The sequence below is a fragment of the Grammomys surdaster genome, unplaced genomic scaffold, assembly GCF_004785775.1.
Source record: "Grammomys surdaster isolate TR1022 unplaced genomic scaffold, NIH_TR_1.0 125982, whole genome shotgun sequence".
In the NCBI taxonomy this organism is placed as follows: Eukaryota; Metazoa; Chordata; class Mammalia; order Rodentia; family Muridae; genus Grammomys; species Grammomys surdaster.
Genome location: NW_021620798.1, coordinates 1,610,236 through 1,632,068, shown reverse-complemented (window position 1 = coordinate 1,632,068; position 21,833 = coordinate 1,610,236). Strand labels below are relative to the sequence as shown.

At 41.1% G+C, this 21,833-nt stretch overlaps 1 pseudogene; it reads right to left on the bottom strand.

The window, feature by feature from the left end:
* Positions 1-1,362: 1,362 nt before the first annotated feature.
* The window catches only part of LOC114609740, a 108,874-nt pseudogene continuing 88,403 nt past the window's right edge, over positions 1,363-21,833 (bottom strand).

Here is a 21,833-nt window from a genome sequence, read left to right as displayed (position 1 = left end):
AAGTGACCAGCCTCCAATCTGGAGTCCCAGAAGCTCCTAGAGGTGCTCCAAAGAGGCAGAGCCAGTAGCAGTGGCAGGTGCCAGAAAGCCTGAAGGAGAGAACCCTTGCACTCCAGGAAAGGATCAGGAAGGTAAAACCTGGAGGATTTCTCAGAAAAGTGGCGTGTCCATTTTCCAGAATGAACTACGTCATCTTTAGGACATCCTGTCAACCTATGAACCTCAGCATGAGCTCATGACTACCCTATGAGTGGGAGAAATTGAGGAAAGTCATGTTCATATGCCTCAGGCTGAGGGGTTTATTAGGACTGGGATGGATTGGTGGAGTACCCTATACGACAACCAGACTGCAGGGTCTTGCCGGGAATTGACCCAGGAGGGCTACATCAAACATCCCTGGTGCAAATGCCAGGAGGTTGCCCTCCTATGGCACTCCTACTTGCCTTTTATGAGGTAAGGAGGGGGGGCGAGGGGGACCTTTAGAAGCCTTCCTTTCCAAGGTACAATTACACTTCCCCTCTGGGTCTCTCACCATCCTACACGATATCCTACACCCCAACCTAGGCTGCTGACCTTGACTGAGAGTCCCCTAAGTACCCTCTGATAGAGCCAGGTCCTGAATTTTCCATAGGTTTCTAGACTGGCCATGCCCAAGAGGAGAAGAGGAAATGATAGGCAGGGAGCAGTGGGTACAGGACCCAACTCTTTTCTCAGTTCCCAGGTACATGCCCTGAAGTTAGCTCAGCTGGCTGAGGTAAGGGCAGGAAGCAGGGGAGGGGGCTTCTTGTAGATGGGGATGTGGCTACTCTAGCAGGAGCATCCACTGAGAGATATGTATACTGGGACAAGAAGAAAGGGAGAAGGGAAGGGAGCCAGATAGACTGAGGACGTATAGAGACTCAGGAGAGGCCACAGAGACCTCTTGCCCCAAGGGCCTGCCCTTGGTGACACCAATACCTTCAGGAGCACCCACTCTCAGTCTCTTGGGTGCTGGGCACTAAGTACTGCCCATATAGGTATCTCTAGGTCCTAAATAGGGAGTGGTCTGGAAATGGATCCCTTGCGAGAAGGGATGCTTTCTCCAGTGGTCTCCAGCCCTAAAGGAAGTCAGCCCTGGCCCAAGCCTTAGCACTGCCCATGGAGAAGGAAAAAATGCCAAAGAAAATATGACAGGTGAGCCTCGCATCCCCACCCTCCCATCCCCGTTTCCCCATCTGCTGCCTCCAGGAGTCTGCACATGGCCAGGAAGCAAAAACCCCCTTCTTCTGGGACAGCTCAGAGCCCCAATGCAGGTGTCAAAAAGTTGAGGCTGGTAGCTGTGGAGGTCTCTACACGGATCATGTCCATCCATGTGCTGGGCCATCATACCTTGGCCTCCAGCATCTCCAGGAAGAGTTTGTGCATGGGCACCTTGTCCTGCAGTTTCACACTGTAGAAGTGTTGCACAGCCTTGGCTGCTGTCTGCCGCAGCAGGGGCAGTGTCAGCAGCAGCTTGCCAATCCTCCGTGGCTCCTCATGGCACTGGCTCAGCTCATAGTCCTGCGGTGCCTCATGCAGCAGGTCCTGAAGCTTCTGCATATCCTCCAGGTTCTCGATGTACACTGAATCTGAGTTGGCAAGGGCCAGGGCCTTGAGTATCACAAACTTTCTTCTCTATCTTGAGCTTCTTGTACCTGCATATCAGCTGCAGGATGGCTCCGTAAAGTTCCAGCAACCCCCAGTCAGGAGTGCTCAAGAGTGCTCCTCATCCATGATCCATATATGCCAGCTTGTCATCGTTAGGCAGCAAGCTGTACACAATGCCCAGAATTAGGGTCTCCATCCAGACACTCTGCAGCAGGCTCATCTGGTCCCCAAGTGACAGACTGAAGAAACCTGGGATGTGGTTGGCCCAGCTAATGAAGACCACAAGCTCCTGAGCTGCCAAGTCACAGAGAGTGGTCAGGGCTTTGATATCTCCCTCAGGTATATCATCAGGAGGCATAAAATACACCTTGTCCAGCTCAGCCACCAGTAGATATGAGACAATCTTAGTCAATGGCTTTTTAGCAGGTGGGGAAATGTATAAGCTCAGATAGGGGCTGTACTTCTGGCAGCCTCCATGTACTTGGTCAAGGCACACACTTTTCTTCAGCATCCCCACTTTGAAGCATTTCATGAATCGGCAGGCCTGGCAGGACTTGTGCCTCCATTTGGTGATCTCACACTTGTTGGCAGCTGTACTCAGTGTTTCCTTGAATTATTCTCTTGAAGAATGCCTTGCAAGCCTCGTAGGAGGCCATTCCATAGTGGTAGCTAGAAGCAATGTGCCCCGCACATGAGGCACAGGTGCTTTGGGATGGCATTAAACATGTACTCGCACTTGATAGCTGAGTCCGCCATGATACTACTAGTACAGCCCTTGTAGCATCTGCAAACATAGGCAGCGAGTCCAGACCATTGACATGGGTGCCCAGGTCCATGCCAAAGCCACAGCTGGTGTCTGATGAGCTGCTGGGGCTGTGGTGGCTGAGGGTATCAATGCCCAAGGACAGGCTAGATGGCTCCATCTTGATGAAAGAGCAACAGCTAGAGCCCAGGTGTCTGTCACTCAGTTCAGCAGCCTGCCAGAAATTTGCTTTTAAGGTGACTAAAAGCTAAAAGAAGCAAAGAAAGAGATCATTATAGCCATCCCCAACCATTCAGAGGCCAAACTCCTTTATAAGAGGTACTGGTAGCTGTCATCATGGCTTATTGTTTGGCAGGAGAACACCGGGCTCTTCCAGAGTCTTGTTTCAATGACAGTCTAGCTAGATAGAGCACAAACCCTCCAGTTTAGCAGCTTCAGCAGTTGCAATGGCCAGAAGCCTGAGACCTACCCTGCCTTTGCCTGGAGAGTGGGGAGAAGGATAAAGATTTCATCTGTAACCTACCATTTCAAAACTATAGCTAACACTGTAAAATCCAAGTCCATTCTGTGCGCCAAGAGCTGAGAAAAATCCTGGCCAGCATCCTTAGCTCCATTGTGATCTAGGTGGGTCTTTTCCCCAGCTCCTCAGGATGGGATACATATGTCACCCAAGCCATTGCATCAGGAGATAGGAGGATGAATATTGCAGCCCTGGTAGTCCAGGACTAGGGGCTGAGTTCTACAGCTCCAGAATGCAACTGCAAAACCTGTTGACACCCACACTTTCTTAGCCTGATCGAAGGGAGATTTTCTCCTGACTCTGCAGACGCCAGTGGTGAAACAGAGCCCAAAGTTTCTCAGTTTCAACAATGAATGTGCATAGGCATCTGGGAAGGTTGCTACCTAAGCCATGAAGTGCTACAGATGTAAGAACTGATCCACCTGATATCTCGCTGTCCACCCAACTTCATGTTCTCCTCCCATCTCTTCTCTCCCCCTGTCTCTGTCTTCTCCTGTCTCTTTCCCGAATCTCTCCCATAAAATTCAGTTTGTATTTCCTAACTCCTCTTGGCCTGCCCTGGAACATGGTCAACCTACCAAAGATCATACCTTAAAAAGTTCAACAGCCCCTACTCACTCCTGCACTGACTGAAGAAATATAGGATAAGATCTAGAAACTGTAGATTCTGGTGCAAAATGTCTCAGCATCACTCAAGTTTGTCCTTGGGGATAGGCAAAGGGCTCATATATTCTTTAGTTTTAGTACTCCACTTCCTAAAACTAGAAAAACAATCCTGACAAAAGTGCAGGCATCAAGGCAGGGATAGGAGAAACAGGACACTTACGAAGAACAGTAAGTCTTCCAAAAGAGGCAGGAGTTTGAAGGAAATCTGAAAATGCTCAGAACAGATTTTAAAATTATGTTTCCAAGGAAACTCACTGAGATACAATGCAGATAAAGACAACACAGATAAAGAATACAAAGATGAGGAAAACAACTCAGCATGTGAATGAGTAATTCGCCCAAAGAGGAAAATTCATTGAAAAGAACCAATCAAGCATCTTGGAACCTTGAATAAATGAAATAAAAAATACAATAGCTTCCTCAACTAAATAGAACACTTGGGCACTGACAGGAAAGAATTTCAGAACTAGAGGACCATCTCAAATTAAGCAACTTACACAATGATGATGGAGGAGAATAAGAAAAATAAAATTTAAAAATAAAGAACATCTTTTTACTTATAAGAGAATTGCAGAAGGTGAAGAAAGGAGGAGATATTAAAAACTTAATTTTATTGTGGCTTCTCAAATCTTCAACGAGATACTGACAGGTAGTTCCAAGAAGCCCAAAGGACCCTAACAAAATTCAATTTAAAAACTTCAAGGCAGGTTGTGGTCAAAATATATTAGAAGTATTGGACAAGAATGGGAATGTAGTCACTCAGCTTGTAAAATATTTGTCTACCATTCATGTCTAGAACCACATCTAGTGTGGTAGCATTTTCCTGTAGTCCCAGCACTCAAGAGGTGGAAGCAGGAAGAACTGGACCATTTGGATGGCTCAGCAGATCAAAAAGAGTAACCAGAGTTCAATCCCAAGAACCCACATGGCAGAAAGAGAGCCAACACTCACAAGTTGTCCCCTGCCATCCTTATGCATACTGCAAAACATGTGCTCAGCAGAAAACTTACAAAACCTAAAGACAACAGGGAGATTACTCAAATTACTGAAGAAAAAAAACATTTCCAAACAGAAATTTAATATCCAGTATAAGTACCCCTCAAAAATGAGAGAGAGGGTGTCTAACAAGATGGCTCATTGGTTAAAAGCACTTAACACCATACCCGATGACCTGAGTTCAAACCTCAGGACCCATATGGTAGAAGGAGAGAACCAAGTCCCTCCCACACTCTGTTCTTTGTTCCCTACATGAATGTGTGTGTGTGTGTGTGTGTGTGTGTGTGTGTGTGTCACACACAGGTATATGAACACAACGAATAAAGGAATGAATGAATGAATGAATGAATGGGAAACTAAAAAATAAATTGGATAAGTAAAGTCCTTTCCAAAGAAGCAGAAAAATAAGAGAACTCATCATGGCTAAACTACCCTGACTAGAAACACTTGAGAGGCACTACCAACAAAACGGGGAATAATTACTACCACTCTTTGGGATTGGCAATACCTGCCTGACTATTCCTGTGCCATCCTTTAAAGTTAATCTAAAAATTCTACCCTCTTCTGCCCTCTGCAGATACATGTGACCAGACACTCATGCAGGCAAAATGCTCATGCATATGTATTTAAATATGCAAAAAAGGAAGGAAGGAAAGATGCTAAGTTTCTAAAAAATGAATTAAAAACATGTTGATGTATCACCAGAAAGAAGATCTAATTAGTAATCTTAAATCCCACAAAGAAAAGTTCAGGGCCAGATTAGTTTGAAACATTTTTAGAATTAGCAGTTCTGCACAAACTCTTCCAAAAATAGATAAAATATATTCTAATACCCTAATACACTCTATGAGACCAGTCTCACTCTGACGTCAAAGCCAAAACCAATTTAAGAATAATATAGATCAACATGATGCAAAAGTTCTTAGTCAAACAATCTTAAACAGAAGCTGCAGCATTTAATAGGACCTTACGCCACAACCAGCAGAGTTTGTTCCAAAAATGTAAGTGCATTCTAAATGAAAAAAAAATCACTCAATGTACTAATGGCCTATGTTAGCTGTATAAAGAAATACTGGCATAATCTCAGTAGACACATGAAAATTTTAAAAACTCTAATATGTTTTTATTATTATAAAAGATCACTCATGATATAAACATGTATATAAATTCAAGACATAAAAGTTTAAAACAACAAAGTAATGCCAAGACAAAGCATAGATTTAAGCCAGTATTCCATGTCTATGAAGTTAGTATTCAATAGAAATTATTCTCAAACTGACTAATATAATCCTAAAATCTCAGCAGACTTATATTTTTCTGGCAGAATTGGATAAGCTGACTACAAAATTTAGGTAAAATTTTAGCAGATACACAAAATAATCTCAAAAAAGAACAGCAAAATTGAACAAAGAACAATCCCAATTTCAAACCAATTTCCCTTATGAAAATCGATACAAAAATACTCAATAAAATTCTCACAAACTGAATCCAAGATCATATCAAAACAATCATCCATCATGATCAAGTATGCCTCATCCCAGGGATGCAGGGATGCTTTAATATATGGAAATCCAGCAACATAATCCACTATGTAAACAAACTCAAAGAAAAAAACACATGATCATCTCATTAAATGCTGAGAAAGCATTTGACAAAATTCAACACCCCTTCATGGTAAAAGTCTTGAAAAGATCAGGAATCCAAGGCCCATACCTAAACATAGTAAAAGCAATGTACAGCAAACCAGTAGCCAACATCAAACTAAATGGAGAGAAACTTGAAGCAGTCCCACTAAAATCAGGGACTAGACAAGGTTGCCCACTCTCTCCCTACCTATTCAGTATAGTACTGGAAGTCCCAGCCAGAGCAATTAGACAACAAAAGGAGGTCAAAGGGATACAAATTGGAAAGGAAGAAGTCAAAATATCACTATTTTTAGATGATATGATAGTATACTTAAGTGACCCAAAAACTTCCACCAGAGAACTCCTAAACCTGATAAACAACTTCAGCAAAGTGGCTGAATATAAAATTTGTAGGAGGAGCTAAGGTAGAAGGAGTAATGAGAGGAAGAGGAGGAGTAAGGAGAGGAAAAGAGAAAGAAGAGGAGGAGCTAGGAGAGAGGAATGAGAGAGAGAGCGGGGGTAAGGGGAACATGGAGGCGGATGTGCACATGTCTCCAGCACTCAAAGGTATTTGGTATATCTAGGTTGGGTATTGGGTTACACTTTTGATTGTATGAGCATCTTGTTATTGAGTTTTACCAAACATATAAAGCCTTTAGATAATCTAAGCATTAGAGTCTCATTTATATCCAGCCTGAGTGGTTGGCGGGATGGTCTGGGCAATGCCCAGCCTTGCAGAGACAGCTTGGAAGATTGACAGAGTCATCTCCCACGCTGGCGTCTTGTGGGTGGCAGGGCTGGTGTTTCTTTCTGGCTGGCTGTTTCTAGCTGTAGCACATGTGGCCTCTGGCCACGGAACATGACAGCTGAGCTAGGCAGAGCCACCGCAGCTTAGATAGTTGACTTGACCAGCAGCAGTTTTAAATAATTACTCAGACCAGTAGCATTCCTCTACTCAAAGGATAAACAGGCTAAGAAAGAAATTAGAGAATCACCACTCTTCGCAATAGTCACAAATAATATAAAATATCTTGGTGTGACTCTAAGCAAGCAAGTGAAAGATCTATATGAAAAGAACTTCAAGTCTCTGAAGACAGAAATTGAAGAAGACCTCAAAAGATAGAAAGATCTCACATGCTCATGGATTAGTAGCAATAATATAATAAAATGGCCATCTTGCCAAAAGCAATCTACAGATTCAATGCAATCCCCATCAAAATCTCAACTGAATTCTTCATAGAGCTAGAAAGAGAAATCTGAAAATTCATTTGGAATAACCAAAAACCCAGGATAGTGAAAACTATTCTCAACAATAAAAGAAATTCTGGGGGAATCACCATCCCCGACCTCAAGATGTATTACAGAACAATCGTGATAAAAACTGTATGATACTGGTACAAAGATGGGCAGGAAGATCAGTGAAATATAATTGAAGACCCAGAAACAAACCCATATACCTATGGCCACCTGATCTTTGACAAAGGAGCTAAAACCATCCAGTGGAAAAAAGACAACATTTTCAACAAATGGTGCTAGTCCAAATTGAGGTCAGCATGTAGAAGAATGCCAATCGATCCATTCTTATCTCCTTGTATAAAGCTCAAGTCCAAGTGGATAAAGGATCTGCACATAAAACTAGATACACTGAAACTAATAGAAGAGAAGGTGGGGAAGAGCCTCGAATACTTGGGCACAGGGGAAAAGTTCCTGAACAGAACACCAATGGCATATGCTCTAAGATCAAGAATTGACAAATGGGACCTCATAAAATTGCAAAGTTTCTGTAGGGCAAAGGACACTGTCAATGGGACAAAAACGGCAACCAACAGATTGGGAAAAGATCTTTACCAATCCTACATCTGATAGAGGGGTAATATCCAATATAGACTCCAGAGAACCAAATAACCCTACTTAAAAATGGGCTACCGAGCTAAACAAAGAATTCTTTTTGGGGGAGAAAAATTATCTCCATTTATTTCAATTCATATACATCCATAGTTGAATTTTAATGCAAAAAGAAAAAATTAGAATCTGACCATGTTTAAAAACAAGATACCTTCAAATAGATTTTGCTCATTTAGCCTTGTGCAGAGTAATGACAATTTGTACTGGTGTATTCAAGCAAAGAGAGTCTGTAGTCCAGGACCACATAGCCCAACATTTCTGCAAGCTTCACTTGTGTCTCCCGTGAACGACAAACTCATTGTTGATTCCCAGTTGTGTGCACATGTGTACACAGCAACTCCTTTCATAGAAAGAAAAGACACCTAGAGGTTGCCTTGTACATCATCTACTGGAATCATGATAAGATATAAGGTAGATATACAGAACCAGGGCTGAATTTTTATAAGAAAAAATTCTTAACTGAGGAATAATGAATGATTGAAAAGCACCTAAAAAAATGTTCAGCATCCTTAGACATCAGGGAAATGCAAATCAAAACAACCCTGAGATTCCATCTCACACCAGTCAGAATGGCTAAGATTAAAAACTCAGGTGACAGTAGATGCTGGCGAGGGTGTGGAGAAAGAGGAACACTCCTCCATTGTTTGTGAGATTGCAAGCAGTACAACAACTCTGGAAATCAGTCTGGTGTTTCCTCGGGAAACTGAACATAGTACTACCTGAGAACACAGCTATACCACTCCTGGGCATATACCCAAAAATGTTCCAACATATAGCAAGGACACATGCACTATGTTCATAGCAGCCTTATTTATAATAGCCAGAAGCTGGAAAGAATCCAGATGTCCTTTGACAGAGGAATAGATATACAAAATGTGGTACGTTTATGCAATGGAGTACTACTCAGCTATTACAATGAATTCATGAAATTCTTAGGTAAATGGATGGAACTAGAAAATATCATCCCGAATGAAGTAACCCAGTCACAAAAGAAAAAGAAAAAGAATAGTCACATGGTGTGTACTCACTGATAAGTGGATGTTAGCCCAAAAGCTCAGAATACCTAAGATACAATTCACAGACCACATGAAACTCAAGAAGAAGGAAGACCAAAGTGTGGATGCTTCAGTACTTCTTAGAAGTGGGAACAAAATAATCACAGGAGGTAGAGAGTGTGAGAAACTTGGGAGGAAGAGGAGGGGAGGGGAAAAAGGGGGCAGGATCATGTATAGGAGAAGACTGGGATGATATACAGATGGTCAAAAAATTGAACAAAGGTGTGTAGCAATGGGGTATTGAGAACTGTGGTAGACACCAGAAAGTCAGGGGCTAGGAAAGTGAAAGGTATCCAGGACCCAAGTGGGATGAGATTAGCTGAAATGCCCAACAAAGTGGAGAGAGAACCTATGGAGAGAGCATATCCAGAGTTTATGCAAGGCCCCTGGTTGGGGGGTGGGGCCACCCACTCATCGCCAAATTTTTAACCCAGAATTGTTCCTGTCTAAAGGAAATACAGGGACAAAGAGTAGAGCAGAGACTGAAGGAAAGGCCATCCAGAGACTGCCCCACCTGGGGATCCATCCCATATACAGACACCAAACCCAGACCCAGACACTATTGCGGATGCCAAGAAGTGCTTGCTGACAGGAGCCTGATATAGCTGTCTCCTGAGAGGCTCTACCAGAGCCTGACAAATACAGAGGCAGATGCTCGCAGCCAACCATTGGACTGAGCACGGGGTCCCCAATGGAGGAGTTAGAGAAGGGACTGAAGGAGCTGAGGGGGGTTGTAACTCCATAGGAAGAACAACAATATCAACTAACTAGACCCCTCCCAGAGCTCCCAGGCACTAAACCAGGAACATCCTCATAAAGGCAGGGGAGAGGGGATGGTATAGGGGGTTGCAAAGTGGAAAACCCCTCCAGGAAAGGGGATAATATTTGAAATGTAAATAAATAAAATAATTAATGGAAAAAAAGAGAGGAAAAAAGGAATAGCAAAATTGGACAACTTGCTTATATAGAATGTAGTATGGAGACACATTTAGCAAGTAGAAAATACAACCTACACAGTTGATAAGAGTTATCCATTCTCAATGACCAGAACAGGACTGTCAAAATGGATTCGTAACTAGAATGTTCATATTAACAAAGACAGCAGCTGCCAATGGGCCCTGCAGCATCAATTCATACCAACCAATGCCAAAATCCTTTCCTTCTGCAATGTCCTTTTATTTGGCCTGCTTTCAGAGATGCTGGCCATATTAGGGTGGGTCTCCCTTAATCTGTTATGACAATCAACACACATGCAGCCATACACAGACATACCACAGCCCAATGGGATGTATCAAACCCCTCACTGAGGCTCTCTTCCCAGATGGTTCTAGGTTGTATCAAGTTGACAGATGAGCTACAACCCTGATGTACGGATTTGGATCCTCCACTTTGGTGTATCCTAAGCTCCCATTGTAACTGTGAATGAGGAAGTACAGCAATCCTTGACTGAGAAGGAATGCAAGTTTACATGATCACAAAGCCCTGTGAAGGATACGAAGTGAATTTTGACTAGACAGTGGGGATCTGAGAGAAAGGGAATACAAGGACTTATCATGGCTCCAAGACCAATTTGGATGCGTAAAGATGTAGAGTATTCCACTTAACCTCCTCTTCTAATTTCTTTTCAGAAGATGAACATATCAGGACTAGCTAGATGGGTCGGCTGGTACAGGCTGTGCAGGTCTGATGACTTGAGCTAGATCCCCAGGACCTATGTAAAAGACAGGAGAGAAACGACTCTGCAAAGTGTATGTGCCATGGCATGTGTGCACTCATACACACACATACTAAACATACCCAGCAATGACAGTAAACAAAATGAATAATTTTAAAGTACCTGGGTACTACACAGAGCAGCTGCCCCCAAGCCTGTGTGAGAAATCAATCTGTAAAAAGATTGTAACAATCCTAAGAATGTAACCTCTCTTAGAATTCACACAAACGCGCACGCGTGCGCGCGCGCACACACACCACACACACACACACCTTTTTAATGAAATAAAAAGTAGGAGCTGAAAAGAGATAGGTCCATAGTTGAGAACCTACTGTTCTTGTAGAGAAATCAAGTTCAGTTCCTAGCAGCTGCACTGGATAGATAGCAGCCATCTGTAACTTCAGGTCCAGGGGCTCTGACACCCTCTTCTGAACTCCAATGGCAACTGTACTCACATGTGCCCATATCCACATAGACAAAGAAATACACAAATTTTAAAAGATAAAATAAAAAGACTATAGGTATTAGGTTGGTTTTGTGTGTCAACTTGACACAAGCTAGAAATATCACAGAGAAAGGAATCTCCTTTGAGGAAAGGCCTCCATGAGATCCAGCTGTAAGGCATTTTCTCAATTAGTGATCAAGTGTGGAGGGCTCATTGTGGTGGTGCCATCCCTGAGCTGATAGTCCTGGGTTCTATAAGAAAGCAAGCTGAGCCCTGCTTCCTACCCTGTGTGAGTTCCTGTCCTGACTTCCTTTGGTGATGAACAGCAATGTGGAAGTGTAAGCTGAATAAACCCTTTCCTCCCCAACTTGCTTCTTGGTCCTGATGTTTGTGCAGGAATACAGACCCTGACAAAGACACTATAGCTGTCAGGTTTTCATCGGCAGAGTGAAACTGACCACTGACTTCAGCTTATTTTTTTTTTAATCTGTCGCTGCACTGAGGCAGAGGCACACTTCCAATGACTGTGATATGCATACTAAGGCACATCCATTCGCACACCGCTTAGATTTTCTTAGACTATGAAGAAAGCTGCAAAGGGCTTCAACAATATCCAAAGTCCTAGATACTCAGTGAGTGGCATAGATTCACTCACTGAAGCAGAATGCCCAAACATAATGGGTCTCAGAAGTTGGCCAACATTAGGAGAACCCAGAAAGCTGTCAGCAGGCACCTCCCTCCAAATCCCCAAACACTACCAGCCGCACACATACGATGATTTAAATGCCTTAGAAATTACCTAAAATAATGTGCAGATGATTCTCTAGAATTTAAAGTTATGACAAATTTCTTTTAGTTTTCCCCATATTTGCAAAATTATAGAAATGCCCCCATGACACAACAAAATGAATTGATCAGAAATAAAGAGATCCAAGCTAGGTTGCTAAGCATCTGTGTGAGCTTTATCAGGGACCGTTCTCTGTCTGGGTCTCACTTTCATCATATGTAAAACCAGGCGGCAGCGGCATTGTGTTACCCATAACATAACAATTTGAATCCCTGTATACTTTCTAGTCTGATGGAATTATATTGCACATACAGCAGAATAACCACAAGGTGGCAGAATTTGTTCATCTAACTCATGGTTCTCAATAAATTCGACTTATTTTGCATTAGACTAAAAGACTCATTTTCCTATTTCACACATTTCAAGAACCACCATAATAGCACTATCAAGACAGTAAAGCGTGTGTTATCAGAGAAATTTACCAAAGATCTATACGGAACTTCTCTGCCCATAATTAACCCTTAATTCCCCTCAGCACTACATTTTTATTTTCTTCACTTGTCTTCACTTGTGTCATATTTGTTCCTTAAATCCAAATTTTATCCATCATTCAAGAACTAGTTAAACTCTTTCAAATACCAATAACAATGACAGAAATATCACATGGTACCCCGTTGTGTTAATCAGCCTTTCCTCACTATATAAATGCCAGCGACAGTGAATGTGCACTGTTTGAAGGTTTCAGTTGATGATCAATTGGCCTTGATGTCTTTTGCAACTGTGATGAAGCAGGACATCATGGAGCAGCATGTGGTGGAGCAGGCACTTACTTTGTGTCTGGGATCTAAAAGCAGAGAAAGTTCAAGGGCCAGGTCCCACTCTCTCCTTCAAAGACATTCCTCCAGTAACCAAAAGACCTCCTACCAGGCTCTGGCTTTTACAGATTCCATGCACTCCCAATAGCTTGAAGTTGTGCACCAAGCTTTTAACACATGGGCCTTTGGAGATTACTCCAGACCCAAACATTAATATACACATCAACATATGTTAATAAAAGACAAGGTTTTCAAAACAATAATCTCTACAGAGAAACCTAAAAGGAAATCCATAAGACATTCGAGTGTAACTGTATTACCACTCAGAAGGATACAGACAGTGGTAAGGACAAACGAAAGGCTAGACCATGTTTTGGAAAAGTTAGTTTTCTATAACTTCTTCTTAATCTAATATGATTTTTCTTCCTAAAATTGGAAAATATCATCACTGGCACAAGTAGATGGGTAAGATTAGTCTTTAAAAAAATTAAGATATTAATATTAAGATAGCAACACATATGACATATAAAAGCATCAAAACATTTTTAACTGTAGTCATTGGAACAGGGAAGACACCGTGAAGCTGCAGCAGACCAGATACCATGACTGGCTTTTAACATATGTCCTAGGGGTCCAAACTCAAGATGCTCATGCTTGTCCAGCAAGCACCTTAATGGCTAAATCATACTCTCAGATCTTGAATGGTATTTTTAAATGTAAAAATTCTATGATAATTTTGAAAAAAAAACTTTTCTTCTATGTGTCCTCTATATACTTTAGTTTCCTTTTCTAAAGAAGAAATAATAATACCTTTATTACTGGCCACTACAAATATTTGATGATGATTAACTTAAGTTCTGAATGCACTTAGCTATATTTGAGGATCATATGGTGTCAGTGGCCTTTGTCCAGAGGCCAGATTGGTGTGTGTGCCCTGTTCTGGCAGCAGAAGGCTACCAATAGTGTCTGAGGCCCTTTCTGCAGCAGAAGGCTGTGCTGATGTGGTCTGTACTGCCACCAGAGAGCATGCTGAAGTCCATGGTATATGCTGGCACCAGAGACCTTGTGGATATCCATGGTCCATGCTCCCACTGACCATAAAGGACAAGGAAGCTACATTTACAGAGGTATGGATAACTGAAGACTCATGGTGGAGAATGAGAGACATAGAAGGCTTCTGTGGCAACCTCTCCCCACTACCCTATCCAACCCCCCAAATTAAATAGGCTTGTTAGGAATGCATTGAAAAGAACTCTTAGAAATTGTGATATGCATGCTGAAGTGTAACTCTCGACAATTAATGGCTTATGGTGGGGGTGTAGAAGAACTCAGTTTTCTTTGAGCAGCAGGCTACTGGGTGTTTGACCGAGCTCCAGTGATATATGAGCGACACAAACTGGACTTGGTATGATTTCTCCATCTCCTCCTTTTTGGGGGTCAGGTTATAAGGATGGGGGGAGAGCGGACCCAAGAGGACTAGCAAATGAGTGTGATCAGAGTGCATTATGTGAAATTCCAAAGTAATCAATAAAAATATTATATTGAAAGAATAGTATAATGGAATCTCAATAACTGTTTAGAAAAAAATATTTGACTAAGAATACGTAAAACTGGAAAACAATTCACTTTTTTCCAAAGCATGCAATATATACTGGACCCAAATTTTAACTGAACCATCATTAGAGGCTGAGGATGCTGGTACGTGTGTTTGGCACCTTGGGACCTTTGACTTTAGACTCATTAAAGGACTAAATAGATTTCTTGGAGCCTTTTAATCTGCAGTTCTGGACACACTGACTCCTGTCATATAGCCAGTGCCTTTGGTGGGATCATTGTATCATACCCATGACACAAGGAAATAACTGCTGTCTCCACTTTACACATGCAAGAAGCAAGGTATCTATCCAGGCTGGGTTAAGAAGAAAACAGGAAAATGAGCTGAATCAGTCCTTAGTTGGTGATAGGACTATGTTCAAGTAGCTAAGGTCAAAGTTTCTTTTCTTTCTTTTTTATTTTATTTTCTGAGACAGGTTTTCTCTGTGTAGTCCTGAATGTCCTGAAATGTACACTGTAGACGTGGCTGGCCTTGAACTCAGGGATCTACCTATCTCTGTCTCCTGAATGCTGGGATTAAACGCATGCATCATTCTATCCATCAAGATCAAAGGTTTCTTAGCCTAATGCTTTGTCAAGTAGAACTGCAGAGATGCCAAGATGAAAGAATTCACCCAAGACTGGTCCTGACTCTGGTTGTCTTGACTTATAATTGCTTCCGAGATTCCTTGGCCGATAGAGGAGCACCAAGGGGATTCTGTGGTTCCCTGGGTCTTTCAAGTTAGTTTCCCTTTCACCCAACTGCTCTGTCCCTGATACTGCTCATACAACTTAAAATTCCATTTCTGCCCTCATCCTTATGCCTCACATTTACCCCAATGTCTTTCTCATCATAAAATGATCCCAACACAAATATTAATATAAACTTCCAGGACGTTTGGAAATTTTGTAACAGAAGATTTTTTTTCATTACAACAAAAGAATAGTGTGAAAATTCCTGACACTGGTTTAGAATGTTACCTGTGAAAGATTTGGCTCTTGAGATCTTGGATGAGACACAGAACATACCCTCCTGGTAATGCCTATGTGAACTTGCTATCATAATTGTTATTATTGATATCACTTCTGTTGCTCAAAAATTATGGTCAAGACCGGAGACACCACTCAGGTGATAGAATGCCTACCCAGCATGAGGCTCTGCATGCTATCCCCAGCACTATATAAAACTTAGTAGGATGTTGTACAACCGAAGATAATCCTAGCATTTGGGAAACTGAGGCAGTATCAAAAGTTCAAAGTCACCCTCAGCTGTGAGTTCCATCTACCTTGGATTACATGTGACCTGGCCTCAAAAAATAAATGTTGTCTTTGGCAGAATATGATGGGAACATTCAAGGATTCTTTTAAACAACTGCGCATCCAGTAAAAGCACTATTTCCTTTTAAATCAGACAGCAGAGGTCAGCAAAGCCCATTGCACGTTTTCTTCCCTGGAGGACTCACAGGCTTTGACTTTCATGTTGCCAGTTTCAGGCCCTCTGCAGCCCATCCTTCCTCTCAAGGCTCTACATAATAACTGAAAGGTGGGCTCTCCGGGATACAGAGAATGAGCCCTAATCAGCCAGTATTACTAAATGAGCAGAACAAAGCCATGGCTTTGGGGATGGTGCAGTAAACACAAACACCACACCAGGCTTCCAGACACATTATTTTGAAATGAATACACTCCGCTCAGAGTTGATCAGAAACAGGTGATATAATACACAAACACAAAGCACACATACGATATGTATCACACTTAACTAAGAAGACTGCAATTAAGGGCAGCTATTTAAAACTATAATTGATAATTTTTAAGTAAATATACCCTTGGAACCAAATGCAGATGGCAAACCCCACTAATACAGCTGACCCCTGGGCATGAAGAAGAAATAAACAGGAGGTACATTCCATGCTGTTAATTATTTTCACTGCTACAGTTGTTTGCTATATAATACAGGTCAAGGGGTTAGCCTGAAGCTTCTTCTAATATATTAGTAAATAAATTTGAACAGATTTTAATTTGCTAATGGAAAGGTCTGGGCCAGTTGCAAATAAGAGGCTACTTTGTGTCCCTCATTAGCATGCAGCCAGGCCTATCTTTCCCATTCATACAAAATGTTACATTTCCATAAAGTGTAGTGTAATTTGTCAGAAAAAAATCAGGGAACTATATTAGAATAAAGATAAATTTGTATCATGTGGTCATCCTCCACATAGAGTCTTTATGATAATTGCATGTCTAACACCTGCCTCTAAATAATACTGCCTGCCAAATAATGCCACTCAGAATCTTCATAGTATGTAAAAATGACAGAGAATAAAGCAGCTATTCCTCTGGATCTGTTTCTGTGTGTTTATACTTAAGAGCTATAGCCTTTATTGCTATTCAGTAGCATGTCCCAGGTTTTGTTTAGACTGTGACTCGCTTTCCTTAAGGATCTAGGATCCTTCTGAAAGCTGGTATTCAAATAACAGAACAAATCACTGCTTGCTATATAACAAAAGCCAAAGAGCTTGAGGTAAAATGACCACATTGTCCATCATTTAATCAATTTGTATTCGGGGTCCCTCCCTCCACCCTAACCCTATTCCTCACAGTCATTTACTTGACACACTACAAACAATTACCAAAATTTTTAGGGTTAGCCTCTCAAATTAAATCTGGTAAAGAGCCCACATTCAGAAATTTGGAATCGACCTACTGTTCCTTTCTTTTTGTCTTTTTTCTTATAGACAGTGTCTTACATAGCACAAACTGGCCTTGAATTCAGAGGGAAGAACAGTCCTAAACTAGTGATCCTCTTGCCTTCACCTTCCCAGTGCTGAAATGGCAGGCCTGTACTACCACACTTAGTTTATGGGCTTCTGTGGTTCTGGGACTGGTTGTGAGGTGTGGAAATTGAAGCCAGGGATTCTTGCATGGAAGGCAAGCATTCTTCCACCTGAGATCATCCGCAGCATTGGAAAAAATCTTTAAATCCCCCTTCTCACTCTTCCTTGACAAGTCACTCACCACAAGCAGATACCTGGGGGTGAGGAGGATGGGCCTGCACGCTTGCCAGCCCATCAGTCCCAAAGTGTCCCTCAGGTGCAGACTAAAGGAAGCCAGCTAAACTGACAGGCTCCTCAGACAAACTTTGGGGCTCAGAAAAAGATATTATGTATAAGAACCTAACAGAGAGTCAGGGAAGAGCAACAGTGGTTTCTTTGAACGAGAACTTTAACTGAAGCCTTTAACCTTCCAGAAGGATGACACAGAAAAGCAGCAACAGGAAAAATCTAGTTGCTGTAAGAAAGCCAGTCATGTAAGGACTGACAGAAAAAGCCCCTGCACTTCTCTTGCTTGGACTTTCATTCTTTCATTTTGTAACTTAAATCTATATTTTCTGACCTGAATTCTCAAACACATACATCATAGTAGCCTAATGCTCTGTAGTTTTAGGAAGCACTCTGCATGCTCTTGCTGTATTCGATGTTTACTGCAGCCCTGTGCAATTTTGGTAGGCTCAGAGAGGTACAATGACTTGGGTACTAGCCCAAAGATCACAAATGCCAAGTTCTCCACTGTCTTGTTATGTCTCTGTCTCCAAAATGAAGTATCTTCGAGTCCTTCCATATCCCTGGAGTGCAGGTTGCCACTTAGCAACCACTCACGTCTCTCCACAACTTCTTCGGCCTTAGCCAAGTCCCCAAACAACTCTGCCTCCTCCAACCCTTTTCTCTCAGGAAAGTGGCATGCCCCTTATGCAGGGATGGGAAGGGGAAGTTTTAGTTCTCCTGTTGATGAGCTGGTTGTGGGTACAAAAGGAACTGTAACTATCCCCTCATTTCTCAAAGTTCTGACCCAATGAATGTAGTACCTAGTAATCTCTAGAATGACTAGCTAAGGTGCCGAAGTGGATTCACCTAAATCTCCAGTGAGGATGGCATGGCAGAACTCACAATTCCCTGCTATTTGACAAAAGTGAAACCCAATATCACCCCATCCCCACTCAAAGAGAAGAGGGGGAAAAAGAAGTCATAAGGAAAGTGCCTGTGTAGATCCTCCTAAAGGAGTCAAGGTATCTTGCCCCCATCACGCAGTAGTTTTGGTATCCTACTAAAAGACCAACTTGCAAGAGACCAAATTTAAAAAGACAAGCAAAAGAATAAGATAATTATTTTGCTACTTAATAATTGCAACAGAGACAGAATAATTAGAGAGGTCCAGGTAACAAAACGCTATTCTACTCAACAAGCACAGAGCCCATTCATCACTGAGTACTCGGCCATTCACCTGCTTGTCTATGCAAAGATAGAGGACTTTATTTTTAATACTCTCAATCAATACATTTCTGGAGTACTGTCATCTTCACACTGAAGAAGTGCAGTCCTTTTTCAAAAGAAATAATTGCAGGCCACAATAGCAGAAGATACCTATTTGGAGGACTGGAATCTTTTGAGCAGCCACCCCCTCAGATAATCTCATAATAAAATGCCAACAGGAAATTGACTGCTGTGCTAATATGCACTGAGAGCTGTCCTTCAAAACCTGCTGCTGATCTATTAAGTAGCTAGTTGTTACCTGTCATATAAAATTAGCAGTATATTAACTTTAACATTTGTTTCTCTGTGGTGATCCCTTCCTGTCACATTCACTGCACAGCTTAGGTAACCAAGCATAAGAAATGGACAGGAAGGAATGCATTTGTTAATCCTTATGGATTTCCAAAACTTTAAACCTTCCTTGGAAATTGGAGGAACAGAGCAGCATCCGAGGGCAGGCAGCTCAAGGATTAGATGAACATATGCCAAAGTCAGGTATTTTTAAAAATTATCTTCCCTCCTGTTAAGGTAGGGAATAGACACCCAAGACTCCAATAGACATCCTAGGGACTTCAAACCTTCATCCTTCTGCTTCAGCTTCCCAAGAGCTTCATAGTTTTTTCTGTTGTCCATTTCTCATGTACATGCTAAGGTATTCCTCTTGTATATTGCTGAAAGGTCATGAAAGTGCAATTTTACCTAAGAATGTAGCCAGCTAATATGAGCTATGTTGGTATTTCTTTACACAGGCAACAATAGAAAGAAAGCTGAGGAAGATGTTAAATTCACATAGCATAGATGAATACTTCACTTCATTACTCTAAAATATGAATTTGGCCTTCAACAAGAAAATCTTGAAAAACTGACTTGCAAGGAAAGAATTAGACAAGCCTGTAAACTCAATAATTGAAGGACACAATAGGACTTTTTCCTTTCTTACAGTTACCTCAACTCTACACTTAAATACAATGATGAGACCTCAGTGAGCACTTTAAAAGCAGACACTATTAAAGTTCTAAGTCTCCACACTATATTTGCCTTTATAGAATATTCATTAGCCCAACATGGTGGTGGCACATACCTTTAATCCTATCACTCAAGAGGCAGATGCAGGTAGATCTCTGTGTATTTTAGGTTAGCTTGGTTGACATAGAACGTTCCAGGCCAGCCAGAGCTATACAGTAAGACACTGTTTGCAAAAACATTTTAATTGAATGTTGGGTGTGATGATGTGCATAGACCTGTAATCCCAGGACTGGGCAGTAACAAGCAGGATGATTACCACAACTCTGAAGTTGGCTCAGTCTGGTCTGTAGAGTAAGTTCTGAGCCTCAAGGTTACCTAAGAAGGATATTCATATTCTCTCTCTCTCTGTCTCTCTCTCTGTCTCTCTGTCTCTCTGTCTCTCTCTGTCTCTCTGTCTCTGTCTCTCTCTCCATATATATATATATATATATATATATATATATATATATATATATATATATATTTGCACTCTTACATACTTTTAATTTTCTCCCTTCCAAGAGCTATAAAAAAGGTTGCAAATCCAAGTAAAATTACAGGCTGGTATGAAAATAAAACAGAATACCAATGTGATTAATGGACTTCTTGGCTGGAAATTCTGTTTATTCAAAGCCTGAAAGATTTATTTTCAGATCCTATAAGATTAAACACAGTTAAAACTTCCCAGATTTTTGCCAATGAATTTCCCTGAACATACAAGTTGAAGAGATACAAAAACATACAGAGGGTTAAAATTAAAATTAAAGCTAGCATCACACAAAACCACACCATATTCCAGCTACTTTTGTTTTGTTTTATTTGACACAGGGTCTCATTGAACTCACTATGTAGACCATGATGGCCTTGAACTCACAGAGATCCTCCTGCCTCTGCCTCCAGAGTTCTTAGATTAAAGATGTATGCCAAAATCTCAGAGGGAAATAAAAAGTTTAGAAGGCGCAATTGCTGGAAAAAGTGCTAGAATAAACCTTCATTGGGTTATTTTATAAATGAATCTGTATGCCCACTTTCCCTTTCAATGCTATCATTTAAAACTAGTAGAGGCTTTTTGCCAACTGTTTATTCTAATCCAACCATCTTTTCAAAAAGGAAACTGATAAACATTAGTATAGATAACCTATGAAACTTGAAGGCAGCATTTCTTTCATTGTAGAATTAGAAGCTAGAGGTGGTGTATTTTCTTAGGACAATAAATAGTCACTATCTCATGTTGTTGGTGAAACTTGACACAGAGTCTCACAAAGTAGTCCTGGTTAGCCCAGAATTCACTATATAACTCAATCTGACTTCAAACTTGTAGTGAATCTCTGACTTTTATCTCCCAAGGGTTTGGATTACAAACATATGTTGCCATACCAATCTATATTACTTCACTCCTTTCTTCCTAAAGTGAGACATTCATGCTTCAAATTCTTCCATTGCCTTGCTTTTGGTCAGTTGGATGGAAGACTTAAGAGAAGACTGAAATACCTGTTTTCTTTCCTTAAGCTTTCTTCAAGTTGGATATATTAGAAATAAAATATTTTAACAAAGTACAATATTAAATATAAGCTTTGTTATCAACTAAAAGCTTAAAGTTATAGTATGCATTTTTACTACTTTTAGCCATCTCTCTCTCTGTTCTTGAATGAAAAAGTATCTGAATGGGCCAATGTCCCCTGTAACATGAAATGAAATAGCATATCCATGTACCTCACAATGCGGATAAAGGTACTAAAAACCTCCATAGCATTGCACATGATGAGTAGGATTCTCACCTTAGACATAAATGGAATAATTCAAATAGTCACAATAATAATACATCACAGTCACAATGAAAAACAATTACATCACCAGTTTCTATTATTCATTGAAAACAACTAAATCTTATTCATTTGCAAATCAACTATCAAGTATTGTCCTAAGTATTGTACACATGCTGTGTCATTTTTGCCTCTCCTTATGTATGAGGTATTAGTATTATTACTTGTTATTTTATAGATGGAGAAAC